The following is a 14,392-nucleotide window of genomic DNA, read 5'->3' as shown; positions in this document are numbered from 1 at the left end:
CCATCTGGGCCAGGGGCTGCAGCTAGGGAAGTGCAGAGTCAGTCCCAGAGCTGGGACTGGCTGCTAGCACTTGGGGCCCAGAGCAGGGTCTTCCCATCATTCCTCATCCCTGCTACCTGCCTTTTGGCTGGATTCAACTGGGTGAGTCTTGGCCAGCCCCTGCCTCCTCTGGGCCCTGGCCGTTCTGGTCCTAATGCTCTGCACAAGAAGAGCACCGGGGCTTGGAAACCCACCGCAGTGTCACAGAAGAGGAAACTGAGGCCCAGGGAGGGACTGCCCCAGAGCAGAGTGCTAGGGTGAGAGCCGTGCTCTGTACTGGGGTTCTGGCTTGGCCACTAACAGACTGTGTGCCCTCTGGACTGCAGTTTCCCCATCTGTGAAATGTGGGCCTGAACCGTCCTGCCCCCCAAGGTCCTCTTAGTCTTTGAGCCACAGGACAGGGGAGACCCAGTTCCACTGCAAGAGGGTCAGACATTGTCAGTATTCCTTCATCCCCCAAAGCCCATCCTTCCTGGAGCCTGAGGCCGAGTCACAGGACTCAGGTTTGCCAGGCATCCCGTTCCTCTTGGTACCTATGGTGAGGGGAGCAGATGGAACCCAGCCAGTGGCCACTGCCTCCATCGGGGGGGGGGGGGGGGGAGTCTTATGCCATACTCCATACGCACACAGGAACAGGCCTCACACAACAGGACATACAGATGCCACCCAGGCACACACTCAGGCCCCCTGCCCACAAATGCAGACACATACATACACAACACCTGGAGAGGAGCACCCCCACCCCACCCACCCAGCATTGTGGATACCACCATACGTTAAGCACCCAAGACATGCTCAGACAAACCCACCCCCTTGGCGCACCCCCTACCCAGACACAGACACAGACAACCACACACTGGTCCCAGTCACAAACACAGACCCCCGCTGTACACACACCACACCTGCAGGCACACACTCGGCAGCCTGTTAGACTGCTCATATGCGAGCCTGGATGCAGCAGCCGTGGGAGCAGCACCACCCCTTTCATGTACAGAATAGAACCCTACAACGCAGACGTAGACAAATGCTGCCCACACATGGGCCAGAAGCCCAGGCATACACCCGTCCTGCCACTTGGTCACAGTTTCCCGGGGCAGGCAGCACCCAGCCCAGAAGAGCAAATCCAGATAAAGAAATCACATCCGGAACATCAATCTCAGCCCAACCTGACTGTCTCCTTGCTATAGGTAAAGTGAAATGGGTCTTAAATGTTTTATAAATGAATAAACCTGTTCAGAAAATATAATTTACAGGGTGGTTGTCTGCAGGCTCACAACCTCCCCCCGCATCTTCTCAACTCAGAGAGCACACAGTGCTGGTAGCAGGTGATGGCTGGTGGGGCATGGGGTCCAGTATCCCAGCAGCCACCTCTCTGCCAAGGACGTTATTCCCAGGGACAGGGGCACTCTGTGATTTTCCACCCACTAAATCCAGCTGCTGCTCAGGAATAGGGCCCCGCATTCTCTTATCTCTTCGGCTCCCACCTGCAAGCCTTGCATGCTTTTTGAAAGCCAACCCATCCCTGGCAACTGTGATTTTCCAAGGCCTGTTTCACGCAGGGCTTGGATGTGTTGTAATCGAACTGTTCAGGGATGGGGGAGAAGGTCTGCAGGAACAGCTGAGCAGAGGCTATGCCTGGGGCCAGGCCTGCATGCCCCCAGGGAGAGGCCGAGGAGCCCAGGGCAGCAGAAACTGGTTTCTAAGGCAGAGAGGAGGAGCAGAAGGTGGGTCACAGGACCAACAAGGGATCTTTGAGTCTGGGGCTGGGCAAAGGAGATCCCAGATGAGAATGAGGTCTGAGGCCTTGCTGCAGACTTGCCCATCTGGGGCCAATTAGAGCCCCTTGCTACTGGAGTCTAAATATCAACTGGACCCATACGTCTTCAATGTCCCTGCCCAGGCTGGAGGGCCTTCTGGGCCTCAGCAAGGCGGCCCCCCTCGGCCCAAGCTGCTGTCACAGAGTGGCAATGGGGAGGGGCTCCCAGGGTCCACAGTGGGGAGATGAACAAAGCCAAAGTGACCATCCAGTCTGGCTCGTCTCTGAAGCTCTCCCAAGAATGTGGTTCCAGCTCTCTCAAGACTCTCACCAACTCAGGAAAAAGGAGCATGATATTCAACATTGAGTGAGGAAAGAAGGAGATCAAATGGTATTTACAAGAGAAGTGGTGGTGTACTCAAACAAGAATCACCAAGCCAACCCCGGCATGAACAGTCAGATGTGGCTACCTTTGAAGACTGGGAGTATGAGAATTGTTTTTCTTTTAATCTGTCATATTTTCCAAGTCTATAATAAACCTGTCCTCCACTTAGAGTGAGGAAAAGGGCTATTAAAACCACCAAGTGCCTTGCAAAACCAAATATATAGCACAACTCCATATTTTATATTTATTATATTTATGTTTATTGTATGTCTACAAAAAAAATGTTAACAGTGGTTACGTCCTAGGGGTGGAATTAGGGAGTTTTTACTTGTTTTTCTGTATTTTTAGGTTTTTCTAAAATCAACATATTAATAATCTGATAAATTAACTAAAACTGAAATGCTTAGGACTAGGAAATTCTTTTTATTTATTGATTTTTAGAGAGAGAGAGGAAGGGAGAAAAAGAGAAACACTGATTTGTTGTTCCATTCATGTATGCAGTCGTTGGCTGATTTAGGAGGAAGCTCTCTAACGAACTGAGCAACCCGGCCCAGGCAGGAAACTTTCTGATTTCAAGTCTGAGACCCCTCCCGCGGCAACTGAAGCCCTTCTCACTCTCCTGTGCGTGCGCCCTGGATGAGGCTCCAGCAGAGCCAAAGGACAGCTGCTCAACAGGCATAGAGCCTCCCTTCCCAGACCCACAGGCAGGCATTAAATTCAGCTGCCGGCGTAGTCCAAGTAGGAGCGCAAAGAGGCCAGCTGTGTAGATGTCTCGGAGGAGACTTGGGAAAGGGGACCCTGCGGTGAACGGTAGGGAGCTGACGACACAAGGAGCGGGGTGGGGTGGAGGCAGGGCCGGGTGGCAGCAAAATTCCAGAAGAGGCTGGCCCCGGGCAGGCGGGGTACCCCCGCTCAGGAGGTAGGAATGTGCCTCCCAGCCAGGCAGTCCAATGGCTAGGGACCAGCTGTACAAGGCCTGTGCTCTTGCTCTCGCGCTGGAGGGAGGCGGCTGGGACGAAGGGTCCAGTCCCGGTATGATGGGGGTCATTCCCGTCCCTCTTCTCTCCGGCCCACGCGCGCCTGCAGTCCAGGGTGCAGCGGAGCTGCGGACTTTGGGGAAGCGTGGCCTGGAGCTGGAGACCGGCTCCCACCTTTTCAGGGGCCCCAGGAGCCATCTCTCCGTAGTCCCTAATGCTGGGTCGCCGGCTAGCCAGCACAGAACCACGTCTCCGGGGACCCAAGCTGCCAGTGGCTCACAGCCCCGAGTTCCGGGAACTAGCCGGCTTCGCTGAAGGGGCGGGGCCTCGGCAGCGCGGGGCAGGCCGGGACCCAGCGCTGCCAGGGCAACGGGAGCGCCCCGCCCCTCCCAGTGCCGTGGGCGGTAGACCCCGGCAGGTCTGGACTGACTCGAGGGGGCGGCCCGCGGTGGCCAACGTGGTGGGCGCTGCTGCAGGGGTCTGGAGGGGAGGGCAGGAAGCTCGGCGTTTGCCGTCTCACCGCTCCCTCCGGAGGCCGGAGAGGACAGAGGAAATGGCCCCGGAGGCTATCACTGAGCTGCTTGCTTGTCTGGTCGGACAGCTCCCACCTAAGCCTCTCTCCCGAGGCCCCAGCCTGCCCTACCCCAGAGAGGCGGGACCGGAATTTGACAGCCTCTCCCTCAAGATGGCTTCGCGCCCTCTTTGCGACAAGGCCCTGTCTTCCTGGCTCTGTCCCTTCCCGACATCCTGTTCCTGGGCCCGGGGCGGAGATGCCAGGGGTCTGCTACTGCACAGCATGAAGCTCGGTCCCTTCTGCGGGGCTGCCTAGGCAGCTGTCCCTGCCCTCCCAGGAGACCCAGCTTGGCTGGCAGCTGCCCGGGTAGACCCTGACACCCTCTTATCCGTGTCCTCCCAGCAACAAGGGGGCACAGTGGTAGGAGGGAGCTCCTGTGGCTGCTCCAGGTAACTGTCTTCCCGAGCTCTCCACGCGGTGACCCTGCCCAGGTTCAGTGGGCAGACAAGTCCAGATCTGTCAGGGGGTGGAGTGGCACGCAGCTGGGGTTCGGCCAGGCTGGGGCTCCTGGTGCCTGTCCACACCAGGTAGCACTCCATGCTGCCTGGCCGCCTGGCCTGGGCTGCTCTAGCACGCAGAGTCATGGCCTGGCCACCTTCCTCCACCCCTCCCCACTACCACGGGCCTGGCTTCCCTTCTGAGCTGCCAATCTGCAGCCACACAAAGCCCTGTTTGTTTGCTTTCTCTGCTGTTCCCCCTGGATCTGATGTCTTTCTCTGCTACCTGCGGGCCTGGCTTCCTCTCCAAGCTGCCTTCCCAGCCAGCTGAAGGGGAGGAAGCAGCCATTCCAGCCAACCCTGACTTACAGCCACCCCAGAATTCCACCATTCCTGGAATCCACCTCCCTAGTGCGAGGGGCACCCACCCAGCCAGGGTGGCCTGACTGCAAGGGCTTTGTAGCTCCCTGACTGCCTCTCTGGGTATGTTGGGGGCCAGCTGGGTGGAGTAACAGAGATGCCTCAGCCAGGGGCCTGGGCAGGGGGAAGGGAGCCAGAGAAGCCCCACCGACCTCCCTCTCCTTTTGTGAGCAAGGCTTGTTTTGTTTGCCCATCAGGAAGGTCGCCCCTGATTTCCCAGTAACCCCCTGGCTGCTGGGAGATAAGGAAATAAATGGGATTGGGAAGGCTGAATTGGAGAACGCCAAGGGACTCCCTGGTTTCGTGGCCCTTGCCCACCCCTCACTCTTTTGGGGGGTTCTTAGGTATCCCAGGCTTTTGGATGAGGGCTTACAGGCTGCAAGGGAGACCTCCACTTGGTGGGTGCCCTGTCAGTGCCCACCCTAGACAGCTCTGCAGTCTGGGGGAGACCTATCAGGCAGAGGTGAAACAGGGCTTTCACGGGCAAAGAAAAATAAACACCCGCATTCCACACCACCTTCTCTACCTTTCTCTCCTTTCAAATAAGGAAACCCAACACTGATACTGCACAAAGATACCACAATCTCACTGGCTCTACCCAGGGTGCTTTTATGGCACCCTGCCACTTGGGTGGCCAGGGGCAGGACGGCCTCCCTGGGCCCCCTCTTCTCCTTCCATGCAGAGTTTAACCCCACACAGTAACTCTAGGATAAAGGAACGGCTATGCCCACTTGAAAGATAACAGGATGCTCCAAGAGAGAAAGCTGCAGAACTAAAACTGCCTCAATCAGAATTCAAGCTCACTTTTGTCTGACTCCGAGCCCTAGAAACTTGGAGTCAGTGACTATCTGCCAAATGGCTCAGTGACCAGCAGGCGGGGCTTGGCTTTGGTGCCCAGCCGATGTGGTCTCCAATCTGGGCTCTGCCACGTGGTTGCTATGTGACCTCAAGCAGGTCACTGAACCTCTCTGAACTTCAGTTTCCTTGACAATCTCTATAGGGCAATTAATAAGGCTTAGAGAGAAGCACCCAGTGCCCAGCACAACAGCAGGCACTCATTAAATGATGGCCTTTTTCCACGATCCCTCTCATCATCCGAAGAAACAGGCATTCATTCACTTAATACTGGGCCCAGGCCTCTCCCACCTCTGCTTCCACTATCTGGTCCTGCCACCAGGCAGCCGCCAGTCACCATCTCTGGCCCTCTGGGATGCTCAGGCTGGGCCAAGGGCTGCCAGGCTGAGCTCTGCAGGCTACTGTCCTGCCCGGGAGACCAGAGCCCCTAAGTTTAATTAACCAGGGAGGGGCCCCAGGGAACAGTGTCACCTCCATCCACATCCTGCTGGACTCAAGAAGAGAGAACCACTCAATTAAGTCTGATTTGGCAAAACGTCTGCTTTTTCTGCTATTTCAGGCCATGTGGGATTTTCTGTGCTTGTCTGAAAGGTGTCCTACACGCTATTCCTTCGACCTCCCCCACTCCTACCTGTTTGAGATGAAAATTTTGCTCTTTCTCCCCCTTCTCTCCTTCTTTCTGCTTCTCTCCCCCACCTATCAGAGGGATGCAGGTGAGAGGAGGGGCAGAGGCTGGGCCCCCAGAGGAAGGTGGCACTCCCACTGCTCACATCTGCGCGGGTTCCACCACTCAGTCCCCCAGAGCTCAGGACACTAGAAGCTGTAGCTCCCTCCCACCAAGCGAAGGGGATGTTTCTCTGGCCTGTGTTCCCTCCCCACCTCTGGAGGCACCAGGGGCTGGGTCATTTTCTGCTGCCTCTTCAGATACACACCAACTGTCTGCCCTTCCCACCACACACCTTTGGACTTTCTGCCTCTGAGCTTTGCTTGGGCTGCGCCTCCTGCCTGCAAAGACCTCCAGGAAAATGTCCCCTCCTCGGGGTAGACCGCTTCTTCCATCACTCTGCACTTCCCCGTCTTAGCTTGCAACGCAGTTATATATAATTATACTAAATCCACACAAGTGCAATTCTTTAATGTCTGCTCACTGATCAGACTGTAAGCTCCACAAGGGCAGCGCTGGCACCCACTTGGTCACCACTGTTTCTCCAGGGCAGGGCTTCCATTCACTTATGGATATTTTGGCCCCGTGGACATCTTGGGCCACTTTGCCGCGAAGGCTGTTCCTGTGCATTGGAGGGTGTTTGGCAGCACCCCTGGCTTCTACCCATTCGGTGCTAGCACCTCCCCTGCTGAGACAACCAAAATGTCTCCAGACATGGTCCGCATGTTGCCTGAGGGTTCTGCCCGCCGAGTACCTCCAGACTGTGAGAGCCCCTACTTCTGGACCCCTGCTCTACAGCCTGGCACAGTGCCCTCCTCCCCCAATGAACGAATGCATGGCTCTTCCCCTTATTTCACCTCTTAACCTTTTACTATAATCATTATACATTTCACTGTCTCATGAGACCAGAAACTTCCAGAAGACAGGCTCATGTGACCCCAGCTGTATATCAACGCCGACTGTCCATAAATATTTGTGGAAGAAATAATGACCAAAGCATCAGATAGCAGACTGTTAACATCCAGTGTGGTCCCCTTCCCTACCACACCCTGGATCACTGTGTCACTTTGCTACAGGAGCTGAACTTCTCTGGGCCTTGGGCTTTCCCATTCATTGAGATAATTCTTTGTCCTATAGTGTCAGTGAAGGGTTACAACTTCCCATCTCTAAGGATCTATAGCTCCCAAGAAGAAATCTTTTAAGTGATTTTTAATTTATATTTATGTTTTCTGATAATTATTATCACCAATAAGCAATATTTATTAGGCTCTTTGCTATGTGTCACATACAGCTAAGTGGCATTAGACGCACCATCTCATTTAATCCTCCTAAAAACAAACCCACGAAGTAGGTGTCATTAGCTTCCCTGTTTGATGAATGGGAAATAGAGGCTCAGAGAGCTGGAGGCGCCTGCCGCCTAAGGACATGCAGATACGATCTGGTGGCCTCCGGCAATGGAGGATATCAGTCAGAAAACACTTTCAGTCCTGGCGGGTGTAGCTCAGTGGATCGAGCGTCAGCTTTTGAACGGAAAGGTTGTGGGTTCCATTCCGGGCCAGGGCACAGGCCTGGGCTGTGGGCCAGGTTCCCAGCTGGGGGTGTGTGAGAGGCAACCATTTGATGCTTCTCTCCCTCTCTTTCTCCTTCCCTTTCCCTCTCTCTAAAAATAAAACAAAATCTAACAATAACAAAAAAGAAAATACTTTCGTCTTCAATATTTGGTACTGAAATCCTTTCTAACGTCTGTGAAGCCCACATGGTGCCAAGCAGAATTAGGCCTTTCTGCGTGACGAAGCCCTGGCAGGGCCCCCCCACCGCCAGGTTCACCCTCGCCAGGCCTCCGCCACAGAGAGCTGCGGAAAGGCCTGGGAGGCCAGAGGTGGAGGAGTCCTGGGTCCAGAGCCAGGTGCTTGGCGTAGAGCACTGCCACTCCCTGCCCAGGAGCCACCCCTCTCAGAGAAGTCCTGGCTGGGACCAACCTCCCTCAGCACCAAGCTGGTCTGTGACATTCTCCAAGGCAGAAAAACAGAGAGGAGGAGGAGGACGACGACGACAACGAAGCATTCTCTAGCACTTTCCATGTCAGGCCCTGTTTTAAATATTTTATCTGCATTAACTCACTAACCTTCCCAATAACCCAGTGAGGTAGGTGCTCCCATTCCCCCCATTTGACAGATGAGGAGACCGAGTAAAGGAAATAACTTGCCCAAGTTAGCAAGAAGTGAAGTTGGGATCTGAGCCCAGGCAGCTGAACTCCAAAACAGGCGTGCTTACCTACCATGAGGTACCAGAAATGGACCACGTTAGTGGCTGTGCCCCAGCAGCCCGGGGCAATGTGATCTATGAGTGAGTGAGTGAGTGAGTGAACCAACGATTCAGTCTGTGGTTACACTGCCTCTTCACTGCCTCAGAAATCACAGGTTGCTGGGTGCTTTCTTAGGGTTCCCCTGCACTGTTGGGACAACGCCCAGTTTGGAAACAAACTCTGATCAGAAAACTCTACTTCTTACCTGCTCTACCATCCAACAGACACTGCCCGATCTGTCAGTCTCCCAGCCTCCAACTGACTGGGAAAGAAACTTTGTTTCCGCCAGTGTTATCTCTGGGACTAGGTAGCTGCACCCTGGTGTGAAGGGGAATGGAAGAATAGCGATCTCTTCCTCATGTAACGTCTTTCTGTGCACCAAAAAGCTGCAGGCTTCATCCCCGGTCAGGGCACCTACAGGAGGCAACCGATCAATGTTTCCCTCTCTCTCTTTCCCTTCCTCTCTTTCTGAAATCAATAAACATATTCTCAAGTGAAGATTAAAAAAAGTTAACAGCCACGTGCTCACTGTAACGAGGAGGGGCCGGTGATTATGCCCATTCCCATTTTAAAGAAGGGTCATGGAGCTTCAGAGCAGGCAGAAGGACCTGGGGCTGAACCGAGGCTGGCCTGACCCTCATGTCTGTGTTTGTGACCCAGAGCTCAGGGCCTCAAGAGGAAACCGATGCTCAGAGAGGGAAGTGACCTGCCTGAAGCAACAGTTGGAACTAAACCTCTTCCTGATTCCAAATCTAGTGGTTCCCCGACAGTGCTGCACCGTGGACAGGCCCAGTGTCCAAGGAGGAAGCTCTGCTCAAGTCTTCACATCCTCTGGTGAGATCCCCCACCTGGGGCCTGTCCACACTGAGCAAGCTCCCCGCGCCTATTCTGTCAGTCCTCTCCACTGGGTCCCCTACTTTCTCAGCCCAAGCAGTTGACCAGAGGAGAGGGCAGATGCCACCCAGCCCAGGCTTTCTACTCCACAACTCCTGACCAGTGGCACCTCCTACACACACACCCTGGGCCCTGCCATACCTGCTCCCCCTTCACAGGGCTCACTCCTGCCCCTCCCCGGCATCCTGGGTCCCCTTCTCTCCTGAGCACGATCACTTTGCACAGAAACTAGACGGTGACTGTCCATCTGTTCCACAGATGGGGTAGGGCTGCAAGGCCAGAACACAAGCATGCTCATCTCCAGGGCCACAGGGTGCGCAGGGCTGAGGGGAGAAGCCAGTGAGGGCACATGTGCTGAGTGAAGGGACGGGTGGACAAATGAGTGAACAAATGTTCAATGTCAAGGGAAACCACAGCACCCCTGGATCTTTCTTTCCTGACGCTAAGCACACCATCGGCAACAAGAACATCTCCCTCACTCTTTCTCATGTCTCTCCCCCACCTCATCTCTGTCTCTCTCCATCTCCCTTCCCCCCAACCCCTCCTTCTTCTTCTCCTACCTCATCTCCCTCTCGAAGAGAAGCAGAGGACAAGGTGTCTGTTTTGGTCTTGGGAGGCAAGGAGGAAGGTGAAGGGCATCTTAGGTGGAAGGAACAGGTCTGGCAAATGCACAGAGGCAGGGATGTGTTGTGCATGCTGAGCCCGGGGCAGGAGGGCTATGCTGGAAGAGGGAATGGGGCAGATGGTGGCAGAGCAGGTGCAGGAGCCAGAAAGGGCCCTTGCAGCCTGGGAAGGACCACAGACTGGACCTTTATCCAGAATGCAGCATGAGCCCCTGGCAGTACCTGCTGTGGTCAAAAAAGATCAGCTTGGTAGTGTGGCCCACTCTGGGAGGGGGTAGTGTGGAGGCAGGAAGGCCAGCGAGGAGACCCCTGCCAGAGCCCAGACTCTTCAGCCACAGGCCCTTCTGAGTCAGCCCCACCCCTTTTGGCCATGGTAGAGGCCACGTTCCTTTCAGCCTCCAAAGACATGCTGCATGATCCCTCCGCCAGGAATGCCCCTCTCTTTCTTACCCATCTGTGCTTGAAGCTCCTGCTCCAAGCCCCCTCTTCTATGAAGCCCTCACCTCCACGAAGCCCCAACTCTGGCCAAGACTGAGCACACTTGCTCCTGAACCCCAAAACTCAGGTTGTCTGTCCCACCCACCTTGGAACTGAATCATGCACCCCCTTCCTCTGCCCTTCTGTGCTTGGGTGAGTCTCACCAAGGTGCTGACCTCCACTGTCCCCCTCATCATCCCCGTTAACAGCTACACGGTGCTTTCACAGGGGCCTGCTCCCGGCATCAGCCCTGGCAGTACTGGTCCCTCGGGTGGTGTCTGGGTCTCACTCACCCACTGGGCTGTGCTCCCTCGGACGCAGGTGCGTTAAGCAAAGGACTTCAAAAAGAGTGGGTCCCTGGAAAATATCTGTTCCTTTGGGGCCCACGAACCCAGGTGCTTCTCCCACAAAAACACTGCTCAGTGCACACGCCTCACCCTCCCCGCACAGCCACACGTGAGAAGGGGGGGGCATCCATGCCATAGCCGCAGGCAGCTGTTAAAAGCCATGAGGCACATACATAGGCTGCCATGGAAATAGAATAGTCATAATAATGATGGTGGCGGTGGCAACCGGCATTTACAGGGACAAGTACTATTCCTCACATGTTTATATGAATTAACTATAAATCTTCACTGCAGTCCTGTGGGGCCAGGACAGTTATTATTACCATTGTACAGATAGGGACGCTGAGGCACAGGGCATTTGTCCCTGACCCTACAGGGACAGATGGAAAGGCAAAAGGAAGGTGCACAATAAGAGCCTGAGATGTGCTCTCATTTGTAGGGAAACGAAGTGAGGGGTTGGGGTGCCTGACAGCTGCATCGTGAGCAGCGAGACGTCTAGAAGGACGTGCTCCACTGTGACCCGGGGTCCTTGGAAAGAGGCTGGGGTGTGGAGGGCACTTTTACTCTATATACTTTTTTTTTTTTTTTTTGCATTTTTCACAATGAGAAGAAAAATCCATGTGTTACTTGAGTAATTAAAAAAGAGAGAACTTGAGGGGTGGAGGGTGGTAAAGGGGGTCAAATAGATGGTGATAGAAGAAGTTTGACTTTGGGTGGTGGGCACACAATGCAATATACAGATCGTGCATCATAGAAACGTGCACTTGAAACCTTTGTGGTCCTGTTAACCAATGTCACCCCAATGAAATCAATAATTAAAAAAGAGAGAGAATTTGTTAGGGCTTCTTAATGTTTGCTGAATGAATAGAAGCCAGATTCATTTCCTAGCTTGTTTTTTTTCAAACTCTGGTTATGACCCATTAATGGACTGTAAAATCAATTTAGTGAGTTGCAACCAGCAATTTTTTTAAAAAAATCAGATAGACTAGAATAGAAAGTACCAGATCAACAGAGGAAGGAAAAGAAACAGTTATTTCCCTAAACCTTCATTTCAGTTATGTACAATGGGGGTGAACAAAATTGCAACCTAAAATGTATTTCTTACCACAGGTCACTAGTAGTAATTTGAAAGTCATTGGTGTCGGGTTCTTAGTCTAAAGAGGAATAAGACAAGGGCCTGGCCTGCAAGGGCCTCTTGGTCCAGTGGGAGAGGAGGGTTTTGCAGAGGTGAGTTCCCTCTGTTTAGGAAGCCCGAGGGGTGCCTGGCTGTTGGGAAAGGTCCAATGGAGCCCACTCCAGAGTCAGCTTCTGAGGCCTAGATCAACCCCTGGTATACTTTCCTTCCCTCCAAAGCTTTTGCTTTCTTTTGGAGTTGAGCCTCCCCCAAGGCCAGAACTCCACTGTGTCACCTAAAAGGCCACTTCTCCTTGCTTAAGGATCTCTCCCTTGGATGCTCCTGGGGCACATTCACCCCCTTGTCAGCTAGAAGATTCCTTTCCAGCTTCCACAGGAGGAGGGCCAGGGAAGCCTCTGGAAACGCAACCAGGTGGTCAGTCAGTTGGCACAGGCCCGCCACCCCAGGGTGAGCCTGACAGGGGATAGAGCCAGTGCAGATGCAGGATGGGGGGACAGCGGGGAGAGAAGCAGAGCCCCCAGCCTGGGGCGCCCAGGGCACTGGCGCCTTCACATCAGAGCTCGCCTAACCCACCCTCCTCCCCTCCCAGGGAAGCAAACTAAAAAGATAAAATAAAAAGAAGTAATTCCCCTACTCTGACGTCAGCGCGAGGTCTTAACAGTCCAGCAGAGGCAAGAGGCTGGATTGCAACCAGATGTAACGCTCTTGAATCCTCAACACACCGCTGCGTTAGAAGAGAAATAAGGCGGGGGTACACTCTGGGTGGGAGGGAACCATGAGGTCCCCCGTGGGTCCTAGAATCAGAGCCTGCTGAAACCTCGGGAAATGAGCTTTGGGAGAGAATGTTGAGAGCGGGTAAGCTCAGGGCCCGGGTCCGCCATTCAGGCACGCTGCCTCCCTTCCCCCAAGCCCCCAACAGCGCATTGTTACACTGGGTCTATCCATTCAGAGCTGAAAACCCAGAGCTCCCCCTACCCAGGGCTCCCAAGGCTCCAAGTGTGACCCCCGTGTCCTGCCACTCCCTTGCCCCCGCCGCGTTCAGCGATGCCGCCTGCCGCCCGGCCCCCACGTCGGTCTCCTGCTTCCAAGGCGCTGGAGGCCATCGACCTGGCCGGCGCGTTGCTGTCTGGGGACATGGGGCTTGCATGTCCAGCGCCCAGGACCGTAATGCCACCCTCCGAAGGGCTAGCGCGCCCCGGGCCTGGCCGTGTCGGAGCTCCCCGGGCCTCTGGGGCAGCTTCCTGCCGGGTCGCGAGGCCTGCGCACAGGCCCCGGCGCCTCTGCCTGGGTTGGGGCACCGCGTTGAACCCCTTAAACTCCATCTCCCCACACAGGCCCTACCCGCCCCTCGAGTCCCTGGCTCTCAAGCTGTGGCCCAGGCCCAGCCCCAGCCCCAAGCCCCACAAGGAGACGTCGGCTTCCTGCCCCCCACCCGCTGGACACACAAAGTTCCTCTCCCCGCGCGGGGCGAATGCCCCCCATTTTCCCACCCCACGCTCAGAGAACACTTCACGCCCCCAAGCACGCAGAGCTTCCGGCCACACTGGACCCACGCTTCTAGCGCCCCCACGCCACGGACCGACCCCAGCCGGCCGCACAAACGTTCATGAAGACCCTTATCCGCGGCGCAGGGCGCCCCCACCCTGCAGCTCCCCAGACGGCCATCCGGTGACCTCGCGCACAACCCGCCCCCTCCCGCCCCCCCCCCCCCGGCCACACAAAGCAATGACCCCGCGGACCCCTACGTGCCGGCCCAACGCGCTTCTATTCTTTACCGGGCCTCGGATCCCGACGCCTCGCGCCCCTCGCGACCCGGCGCTCCGTGCTCACCTCGGCGCCCCCGCTCACTCGGGGGCCCTGGGTCTGGCGCGGCGACTTCGTGGCCCGGAGGCCCGGTAGGCCATTGGGGGTCAGGGCCCGTCGGCCCGGCCGGCCCCCGGCCAGGCAGGAAGGAGGGTGGGCCGCGGCGCCCCCTCCTTGCGCCGGCGCTCGGGCCGCGGTCACGGCGGCCTGCTTGTTCCGTTCGCCTCTCACCCTCGCCGCCGCCTCGCTCTCCAATTCGCCTCTCCCAGCCCAGCCGCGGGCGGGGGCGGGGGCGGCACCCGGGGGCCCTGGGAGCCGGCGGCGCGGGGACCCTGCCCTGGCCGCGCACCCAGACGGGCCTCTCTGGTGGCCGCGGGGAAATGCTATCCCTTATGCACAGGAAGAGCAAGCCGGCGGTCGACGCGTGGGGGGAGAAGGAGAGCTAGAGCGGGAGGAAAAAAGTTCCCGGGCGGCCTGGCTGCGCTCGCTCGCGGGCCCGAGCGCCAGATGGGCCGTGCACGCCCCAACAGCCCCCCCTGGCGGTCCGTACACCCCACTGCGCGTCCGCCCGCCCGCCTGTGCGCCTTGGGGGAGGGAGGTTTGGTTGTGGGGTCCCAGTGGAGCCCTCGGGGACTCTCATGCTCCTCCTCGGGGTTGGGAACGCCGCGGGACGAGATTAGGGTGACGGCTGGGACATCGGG

The 14,392-nt window shown here is 56.2% G+C and overlaps 1 protein-coding gene across 5 annotated transcripts in view; it reads right to left on the bottom strand.

Annotated features, from left to right (window-relative positions):
* RAI1 (retinoic acid induced 1) overlaps nucleotides 1-14,168 on the bottom strand; it is a 108,435-nt gene extending 94,267 nt beyond the window's left edge. For 4 of the 5 annotated variants that reach the window (XM_053910823.1, XM_053910821.2, XM_053910822.2 and 1 more), the window contains exon 1: nucleotides 13,719-14,168. The gene's annotated coding sequence lies outside the window, so the exon portion shown is untranslated. Of the gene's footprint in view, nucleotides 1-13,663 lie in introns of all 5 variants that reach the window. The other variant, XM_071219275.1, reaches the window with a different exon arrangement.
* Between the last annotated feature and the right edge of the window lie 224 nt (nucleotides 14,169-14,392).

The sequence above is a fragment of the Desmodus rotundus genome, chromosome 9 (genome assembly GCF_022682495.2).
Source record: "Desmodus rotundus isolate HL8 chromosome 9, HLdesRot8A.1, whole genome shotgun sequence".
NCBI lineage: Eukaryota > Metazoa > Chordata > Mammalia > Chiroptera > Phyllostomidae > Desmodus > Desmodus rotundus.
The sequence above is the reverse complement of the archived record's forward strand: the minus strand, read 5'-3'. Positions and strand labels throughout refer to the sequence as shown.